The sequence below is a fragment of the Pipistrellus hanaki genome (genome assembly GCF_964339955.1).
Source record: "Pipistrellus hanaki genome assembly, chromosome: 3".
Lineage (NCBI taxonomy): Eukaryota > Metazoa > Chordata > Mammalia > Chiroptera > Vespertilionidae > Pipistrellus > Pipistrellus hanaki.
This window is the reverse complement of record NC_140505.1, coordinates 135,676,445-135,686,702: the sequence shown is the minus strand read 5'-3', so window position 1 is coordinate 135,686,702 and position 10,258 is coordinate 135,676,445. Positions and strand designations below refer to the sequence as shown.

The following is a 10,258-nucleotide window of genomic DNA, read 5'->3' as shown; positions in this document are numbered from 1 at the left end:
TCAAGTGGGTATTTTTTAATTTTCTGAGTTCAGCATTAATCGCATCATGTCCTTTTAACTCATTTCCCACAGGATGAGCAGTGCTCAGGTACTTTGTTCATCCCCCGAATTCCTTCATTTCTGTGGTGAATCATCAGTGTCCTGAAAATTACTTAAGCAAAAGCCCATGAAAGACTTCTTCAATGAAAGGTTCAAATTTAGCTTTTGAAGTTATAAGATATATTTACACTACAGGCCTGGCACACAAGATTAATGCATAGGTAGGGTCCCTAGGCCTGGCCTGCAATCAGGGCCAATCTTCCCCAGCTGCTGGCAGCTGGTCCCACCCCTCACCCTCTGTGTGTGGAGCGTCAGGCACTGGTGCTGCCCAGGTCTGCCACCAACCACCTGGTTCTTGGTTCCCAATTGGGCAATCAGAGCCTGCCTGTTGGGGAGGAACAGAGAGGTTGGTCATTCCCACATTCTTGACAGCCCCACCACCCGTTGCCCTCTGTGTATGGGGCAACCGGTGGGATGATCAGGGCCCTGGTGCCACCCGTGTCTGCCACCACCCACCCTTGGTTCCCCATTCCCCATCCGGTGATCCGGGCTTGCAGGCTAGGGGCAGCTCCTGCGTTGAGCATCTACCTCCTGGTAGGTAGTGCACATCATAGCTGACCTGTTGTTCCACCATCCAGTCAATTTGCATATTAGTCATATATAGAGAGAGATTTTTAGCAAAAGAATGAGTAATACAAGTCAAATTAATACTTGCTTATTTGTGTACATTTTCCCCCTAGCTCCTATAAAATACTTGAAGAAGAAGTCTTGGTGTGATGGTAAGCTTGAAAATTAAAATTTCATACTGGTTACTAGAATCCAGTTATATACTAACAAATAGGACTTTTACAGGTGTTTATGAGCATAACTTCACAGACTTACACTTAAAGCCTATGTTCTATCTTCAGCAGATATGGATTATGTTCTTTTTTTTCCCCTCCAATTTCATAAACCATTATCTGAGTCTGTCCAATTGGTGCGACTCAGTGGTTATGCCTTGACCTATGAACCAGGAGGTCATAGTTTGATAATTCCTGGTCAGGGTGCATGCATGTTGTGGGCTTGGTCCCCAGTGGGGGGTGTGCAGGAGCCTGCCAATCAATGATTCTCATCATTGATGTGTCTTATTTCTCTCCCTCTCTGAAATCAAATTTAAAAAGAAATAATTATTATGTTAGCACAATTAATCTGAGATAGTCTGGTTCTAGCCAGCAGGGTTCAGGATTTTCCAGCTGTTCGCTGCAGTTTATTTTGATTTTTTCAAGACCCACATTAAAGAAGGGCTTTCAATTTGATGTGTGAAGTCTTTTTAATTTTTAAGCTGTATAACTGATGCATAATAAAAATAAATATTTGTACTGTCATGTTAAAACAGGTAAATTGGGCCCTAGCTGGTGTGGCTTGGTTGGGCATCATCCCATACACCAAATTGATTCCAGGTCAGAGCACATGCCCAGGTCAGAGCACATGCCCAGGTTTCAGGCTTGATCCCTGGTAGGGGATATGCAGGAGGCAGCCAAATCAGTATTTCTCTTTCTCCCTCTCCATTCCTCTCTGTAAAAAGCAATAAAGAAAAATATTTAAAATAAAAACAACAGGTAAATTGGAATAAGTTTCTACTGATACAACTCCATTTTGTTTTCCCACAAAGATTTGACTTCTTGGAACTGCAAATAACAATTATCTAGCATTACATTCAGCATACGATCTCAACTAGGAATAGGAATGAAAGCCTATACTCTCAAGACATCAGGCCACACCAAATGGGCAACCTTGGGCTTATTATTTAACATCCCTGAGTTTTTGCTTGAGTTTGGAAAGACCAGTAAAAGTCATATTGGACTACTGAGGAAACCACACCCTCAGGGATTGTGGACATTATGAGAACATGTCCAGTTGTCATAGTGTTTCCAAAAGTGTGGTACGCGTATCCCCAGGGGTATGGGAAGAGTTTGGTGGGGGTACGCGTTGCACCGGAGTTTGGTGGGGATATGCACTGCACCGTGCTTAGCTGCGCCTAATTCTACGTTCTCATGAGTACGAGGCGTACTCAGCGTTACGAAAATTATAGAAGGGGTACACATATGTCAAAAGTTTGGGAAATATGCCAAGCAAAGGGTATCTATCACCTTGCTCTCTGAGTTCTTGTCTTCCTGCACTCACAACTGTTATAACAGGCCATGCATTCCCCGAAGATAGACCCAATTCAACTGTGATAAAAAAAATAATAATAATAATAATAATAAAAAATAAATAAAAAGTTGTGTTTCTTGAATGTTTACAGGGAAATTACTATTTATCTCTTTGTTTGATCATGGAAATTTTGTCAGAATGACTCTGAGTTCTCATCGCCCCTGTGTCTGCTAGCACTACTCCCATCCTCAGGGTTGCATGATAGAGCCGTTGTCCCTTTCCTTTTACCTGGATAGATAAAGGCCTTGTACACATGGGATTTCCCATGAAAAAAACAAGCCTAACCAAAACCGGTTTGGCTCAGTGGTAGAGCGTCGGTCTGCGGACTGAAATGTCCCAGGTTCGATTCTGGTCAGGGGCATGTACGTTGGTTGCGGGCACATCCCCAGTAGGGGGTGTGCAAGAGGCAGCTGGTCGATGTTTCTCTCTCATTGACGTTTCTAGCTCTCTCTCTCCCTTCCTCTCTGTAAAAAATCAATAAAATATTAAAAAGAAAGAAAAAAGAAAAACCAAGCCTAGACCTGCAGTTCCTCCTTGTTCTGACTTCTCAAATGCTGGAAAGCTCTTACTATCACCCTGTCTTTCCATGACTTAACCCTAAGACTTGCATGTGCCTCTTGAGCTTCAGGTTCTTGAAAGCCCAGAAGGTCAACTCTATTTTCATCTGAACTTCACAAAAGCTGGTACTGACTTGGCTATTGGCAGTGGGACTCCCTGCCCCTTCCTGTCTGTCACTGAAAATAGCTCCTTATGTTTTTCCCCATTTTCCTTCGGAAGAACCCCGTGTGTTCTGTGACAAAACTGGCTGAGTCTTACCAAATCTCAGGTAATTCACTGGCTTGGGCAGGTTGGTTCTCTCTGACTTTGGGAATCCATTTCTTTTCTGTCCTATCCCACCCCCCAGCATTCCCTCCTGCTTTGGGACACCTAGTTTTCCCTCCGTCATTGAGACTGCATTCTTTTTCTGGCTCTTGCTTGTAGCCTAAAGTTGAGCATGCTCCCACAGGCACAGAATACTCTCTCTGGCCTCCTTATCAATGGCAAGTACCTGGGAAGTTGCTGGGTCTCTACTGGCCCCACTCTGAGATGATAGAGATCCAGAAGTCAAACTGTCTGAAACTATGGACAATGCAATCAAATAGGCCTGGGTTGGTTCTTGGGCTGAGTGTCCAGTGTTGCCAGGAAGCTGCTCTTTAAAGCATGCCTATCCTAAATCTAGATCTGGGACAGTCAACCTGCTTAGTGGTGTGGGGAGTTCCTTGCTTACTGAAGCCCCTAAACCACATCGATGCCTATCTACCATATAGTAATTTTCCAGGTCACTAGTTCTTACAAAGTCTCCTGAGAGTTGTTGAGAAGCAAGGGTCTATTTGGACCTATTTCTTAGGTCTCTTTGACCCCTGAAGTCCCTCAATTTCTTGCTAACATGTTTTTCTCTAAAGAAAAATCTCAGATGTTTATGGAAACAGCTCTCCTGGATAGAAATAAGCCCACAGTCCCTGAGGTTAAGTTTAGTTTTCTGCACTGTGTGTGTGTGTGTGTATATATATATATATATATACACACACACACACACACTCAGGAAACTTCTCATCTCCTTCTTTCTCCTTCTCCTCCTCCTCCTCTGAGTTTTCCCGTTCACTAACTCTTGGGATGCCTTATGATTGTGGCTGAGAAGCATGGGGGTCTTTTCCCCAACATTTTCCTGGATGCTTTGACCATGGTAGAAATATTTAAAGCCATCTCCACCAACTTCTTCTAGACATGAAAATTGAGCTCAACAGAAATGCTTCCCTTATCCATGGGGCAGAAAGGGACAGGCATGAGCCCCCAATGTCTGAGATGGCTGGGAGAGAAGAGGCCAGTCAAGAAGGTTGCATGGAGCTGATCTCCATTTAATGTGGAGAATTAACTCAATTGAGTCACGGTAAAGAAATAGAGGTTGCTTGTGATGGTGTAGAGAGGATCAGTAATTGGGGAAGAAATGATCAATGAACCAATGGGATTCACAGGTTGGGCCATCATTGGTAGGTGTTTATGTTCTGAGAGAGGGTGTCATCATGTGAGAAGATGTAGTTCACAGACAAACAGGTCTAATTAGGGCAGGGGCCAAGAATCTGAGTGTGCCTTCATGAGAGGGGGAGAGGCCGGCTGTGAAGGTAAGTGAACGTCTGTTACAAAAGTGGAACCAGTGGGGAAAGCACTTTGCTGTAAGAGAGGTTCCCAGAGGTAAGAATAAAAACAAGGAAAGTGAGGGCATGGTCATGCCCAGAAGCAACAAATGCTCTGGCGATGGAGAGGAGCGTAGGTTTGAGAAAGAGAAAGATGGGGAGAGTCAGGCTCTGATGACAAAGAGGACTCTGGTGGCAAAGATAAGACAACTAATGAAGAATAAAAAGTAGAGCCAGCTTGAGCAGGCTTGGTTCAGTGGTTGAGCGTGGACCTATGAACCAGGTCTCGGTTAGATTCCCAGTCAGGGCACATGCATGGGTGTGGGCTCAATCCCCAGTGTGGGGAGTGCAGGAGGCAGCCCATCAATGATTTTCATCATTGATGTTTCTATCTCTCTCCCTCTCTGAAAAACATTTTTTTAAAAAAATTGAAAATGAACAGAAAACGAAAAGGCAAGGGATACTTCTGTAAAAGAGAAAAGACTATGGATGTGAGTAGGAAGAATGGAAGTATAAATTAGGGCCAGGGTCAGAGGGGTGGTAGGATTAAGGCTGGATATGAAAACCAAGATGTAAGGGCAGAGGATGCTGAGAAATGAGGGTGGAATGAATAAATGAAGAGGACAGAGCAGTCAGTGATGATGGCACCTCTTGTCAAGAGATTGTCAAATAGAATAGTGTGAGGGGACACCCACAAAGGAGTTGTTAACTGGCTTCTAGGTAATTTCACCTTAAACATCTTTGCTGCAAGCATTTTTGCTGGACAAAATTGGCTGTAAGACAAATTATCCATGAAAGATAAAATAACTGGTTTATATCTGGCAGATGATATATTTTGTCAGTTTGGTTTTAAAAAGCTCTCACAGTAGTCCTAATTTTATATTATATAAATCTTAGCCCTCAGAATGGTTTGTCCAGTTTCATATAGACGTGGTGATTTTAAAGTAGTGAATGGTAACAACTACATATAAACCCAGATTGCAAAGCCAGATTGCATTTTATACTAGAAAATCATCACCTGTCAGTTTGCAAATTCTTCAGGGAGGGTAGTGATCTCTCCCATCCCTCAAAACCAAAAGGTCACCAAGTTATGGCAAATATAAAAGAGGCAGCTATTAATTTGCAACATTCTTCCAGAACATGAATTATAGGTTTTTTTAGTTGGAAACTGTTGCCTCTCTTAATGAAGAAAAAGATTATAGGAAAAAAGAACAATGCCCACCAAGAAGATGGATCAACAAGTATAAAAAAATAAAGTATGATACTGTGAATGAAAGACTTTGAAGAATTATTCTCGCCAGGTATTCATGCTGGCTTCTCAAATCCTTGTGTCCTCTCTGGCTTGGGAACTTGAGATCCAAGATGTATTATTGAGGATATTGAGATCCACAGTCAGCTAGGGCTGCCATACAAAGTAACACACACTGGGTGCTTACACAAGAGAAATTTATTTTCTCACAGTTCTTGGGGCTGGGAAGGTCAAGATCAAGGTATCCACAGGTTTGGTTTCTTCTGAGGTCTCTATCCTAGGCCTACAGGTGGTTGCCTCCTCCCTGTGTCCTGAAATGGTTGTCCCTCTGTTGTGTTAGATAGAGCCTTAATCTCCTCTTTTTATAAGGATGCCAGTCATATTGGATTGTGGCACACCCATGTGACTTTATTTTACTTTCATTACCTCTTTAAAGGCCCTATCTCCATATCATTACATTCTGAGATACTAAGGGTTAGGACTTCAACATATGAATTCTGAGGGGACACTATTCAGCCCAATGACACACAGGTTAAGTCACAACTAATTTGGTCACCCAGACATTTGTCTCTTGTAACACAGTAATAAATTACTTTGATTCTATTGAATGGGGTTCTTCTGATTCTTTTCTGTTTGATTAGCACATTGAGCGCCTTGTCAGTCACCATTGATTGACACTATACTTTCCATTTGGACCTGGCCACCAGCATATCAGTGAAATCGGATATCGCAGGCTAAATGGGAAGGAAGACAAAACAGGCTTAGCTCTTAACACACACGTGTCAAACACAAGGCCCGTGGGCCAAATCCGGCCGGCCAGGCCTTGCAATGTGGCCCGCACCGCGCTGTCATCACTGCACTCCGCTGTCAGTTTATGACATTGTCAGTTTATGACTGTTCAGTAAACCATTCGGCCCGCGATTTAGGCTGGATTTTAGATTTTGGCCCCTTCTCTGATTGAGTTCGACACCCCTATAACATGTTAAGAATCTTTCTGGACAAAATTTATATTGGCTCTTTTTAAACACTTAAAAAGAAATATAATTGTGGTAAAATATACATCACATAAAATTTACCATTTAACCATTGTAAGTGTATGGTTCAGAAGTATGAAGTACATTTACATTGTTGTACAACCATTCTTCAGAACTTTTCAATCTTAACTGAAGTTCAGTACCAATTAAACAATAACTCCCCATACTCTCTCCCCAGCCAGCCTCTGGCAAACTGCCATTCTACTTACGATTCTATGAGTTTGACCACTCTAGACCCCGCATATAAGTGGAGTATTGTGGTATTTGTCTTTTATGATTGACTTATTTTACTTAGCGTAATGCCCTCAAGGTTCATCTATGTTGTGTCAGAATTTCCTTCTTTTCTTAAGGCTAATAAGAGTCCATTGTGTGTGCATACATCATTTCATTTATCCATTCATTTGTCAATAAATATTCGGGTTTCTTTCACCTTTTTGGCTACTATAAATAATGCTGCTATGAATATGGATGTATAAATATGTCTTTGAAACCCTGCTTTCAGTTCTTTTGGATATATGCCCAGAAGTGGAATTGCTGGGTTATATGTAATTTAATTTTTAATATTTTGAAAAAGTGCTAAACCTTTCCTTAGAAACATCTCAGCACTTTTTAAAAATACGTTTTTGTTGATTTTTAAAGAGAGAGAGAAGGTAGAGAGACAGAGAGAAAGGAACATCAATGAGAAAGAAACATGATCAATCATCCTATTGTGGATGGAGCCAGCGATGGAGGCATGTGGCCCTGAACGGGAAGCAAACCAGAAGCTGGTGCATGGGTTGATGCTCAACCACTGAGCAACACCAGCCGAGCTCAGCACTTTTTGAGTATGGATTTAATCCTGGAGAGAAATTCTTCTTGGCTCTTCTCTGTTTGAGTAAGAATTTTCCTGAATGGAAGTCATCTTGGTTTTTTTGTTGTTGTTCATTTGGTTGATTTTTGTTGGTTTGTTTTAAGTGAGAATTCAATCCCTAACTCTTTCTGTTGAGTGGAATTCTTCCTGGCTCTTTCCTGTTGAGTTGTGGGAATCCTAGATCTTTTGTGAGGTCTCTTTTGTTTATTTGAATAAGAGCCGAATTCTATGAGTAATTCTCACTCCACCGGGCTCCTCTACTCTCCTGATTAAATGTTCCACCACTAATACAGTTTAATGTCTCCAAAAATGTCAAAAGTTTACAAAGAGTACTTTGCAGCTCCAGTGACCTCTCCCTGGGCTTCTTAGTGTCTCCCCAGGTTGGTTCATCTGTGGGAGGCTCTGGCATCCAAGGATCTAAAACCCCCTCTACATGATGGTCTACTCTTGCTATGAAGAAACTGAAAAGTAGTTTTCTCGGTCTTAGTTTTATCAGGCCTTTCAACAATCTAAGTCTACTTTGCCTGAAGCTATTTAACCTATCAAGGATCCACTTGTCCTCTTCAACCATTACTCCATGATTTATTCCGACCTCCAAGAAATTCACATCTCCTCCTTTTCCTCTCCTCCTCCACCTGCAACTCCAAACTCCTTTCTCGCTCCCTTTCTACCATGTCCTGACCCACCTTTATCTCCCCAACCCTTCCCCAAACCTATTCCTACTTTCTTGGCTCCCCAGCTTTCTATAGTTACTCAAGACCCTGGCCCTGGTACTTGGACCTCAAGGAAGGAAAGTTGAAGGACCTCAATTGTCTTCCCATAAGTAATTTTTAAGCATTGGTTTCAATCTGCCTTATATGATAAAGGATTTCCCTGAACCATTAAAAAAAAATTACACAGTTCAGATTAGTTTTGGGGGCATATTCTCCAGGACCTTCTAACCTTTATCAACTAGTTAAATTTTTGTGGGTCCTGAAGAAGCCTTCTTATGCTTTGAAAAGACCAATGAAGACTCATAATTAAATAAAAATAAAACCTAGGTAAATCATATGCTAATCGGAGTGAAGAACAACCCTTAGATTTTATCCCTACAGAACTTCCCATTTCAAATGGACTGGTCAAAGATTCAAGAGTCCAGATAATAAAGAGACAAATCAGTCTCTAATTATAGGCATATTTATTATTTTATTAAAAACATCTGGAAGGATTACCCAGCCCTAACCCTGATGACCCCATACTGTCCACTTTAGTTACCAGTTTTGTTAATGGGCTCTGCAGAACTTTGAGAAGCTATTTTAAAACGCCCATATTAATTGGTAAAATGCTCCTTTCTCTGAAAGCCATGCATAGGCTGATAAATTTAAATCCACACATGCAAGCTCTTGGCTCTTCAACTTAAACAAGTTGAATAAAATTGAAGGTTGGAAAGGACCACAAGAGGGCACAAACCTTAAGTTAAAGAAATGAGAAAAGAATGAAGATTGCTGAATGAGGTTGCACTTTGTCAAAATTAAGGATTTCTTTTCACTGAATGACTTTGTGAACAAAGTTAACACAGATAGCAAGGTGGGAGAAATCATTTATACTGTCTAATACTGATGAAATGCTGATATCTAAAATGTATGAGAAATGTCTCCAAGCCAACAATGAGGAAACCAATAGAAACATGGACAAATTCAATAAGTGCACAAAGAGATGTACAAAATCATTGCAAAGTAGATTAATACAAATTAAAACAGCGATACAAGACTTTAATCCATCAGACTGGCAAAAAGTAAAAAGTTTTTTGTGAAGTGCTAGTGGGAAGGTGGAGACACAGGAAACCTCATGTGCTGCTGGTGAAAGATCAGATTCTAGCAATCTGACAGTTCCTAGCCTAAATATATATATATATATATATATATATATATATATATATATATATGAATATAAAAATATAGTCCAGACTTCCTGCGTGCTGGGTGGCTTCCTGCGGCATTTCCAATTCACACTTTCTTTTCCACAGCCAGTCCGCCGCCATCCTGGGTCGCATGCATGCTCCTGGGAAGGGCCTGTGCCAGTCAGCTCTGCCCTACCGCCGCAGCATCCCCACCTGGCTGAAATTGACGTCTGACGACGTGAAGGAGCAGATCTACAAACTGGCCAAGAAGGGCCTGGCTCCCTCACAGATGGGTGTGATCCTGAGAGACTCACAATTTTGTGACAGGCAATAAGATCTTGAGAATTCTTAAGTCTAAAGGACTTGCTCCTGGTCTTCCTGAGAATCTCTACCATTTAATTAAGAAAGCTGTTGGGTTTGAAAACATCTTGAGAGGAACAGAAAGGATAAGGATGCTAAATTCCGTCTGATTCTGATTGAGAGCCGTATTCACAGGTTGGCTCGATATTATAAGACCAAACGAGTCCTGCCCGCCCCCCCCATTGGAAATACCAGTCATCCACAGCCTCTGCACTGGTTGTATAAAATATCTATGTACTCGAGCAATAAAATCATTGTTTAACTAATATATATATATATATATATATATATATATATATATATATATATATATTTATATTTATATTTCAAATATATATGTAAACTAGTAACCCAGTGTGCAAAATCACGCAAGTCCCATAATCCCTCCTTGCACACACAGCCCTGCTCTCCAGCACAGCAAGAGTCCTGCCACCACCACATGGGAGGCAGGACCCAGAAACCTGACTGCTGCGCCATGGGGAC

General features: G+C 41.5%; 1 pseudogene across 1 annotated transcript; it reads left to right on the top strand.

Moving 5' to 3' along the window:
• Nucleotides 1-9,536: 9,536 nt before the first annotated feature.
• Nucleotides 9,537-10,000, top strand: LOC311619714 (small ribosomal subunit protein uS15-like; annotated as a pseudogene). Its single transcript has one exon. The product of its transcript is annotated as a small ribosomal subunit protein uS15-like (transcript).
• The last annotated feature ends 258 nt before the right edge of the window (nucleotides 10,001-10,258 follow it).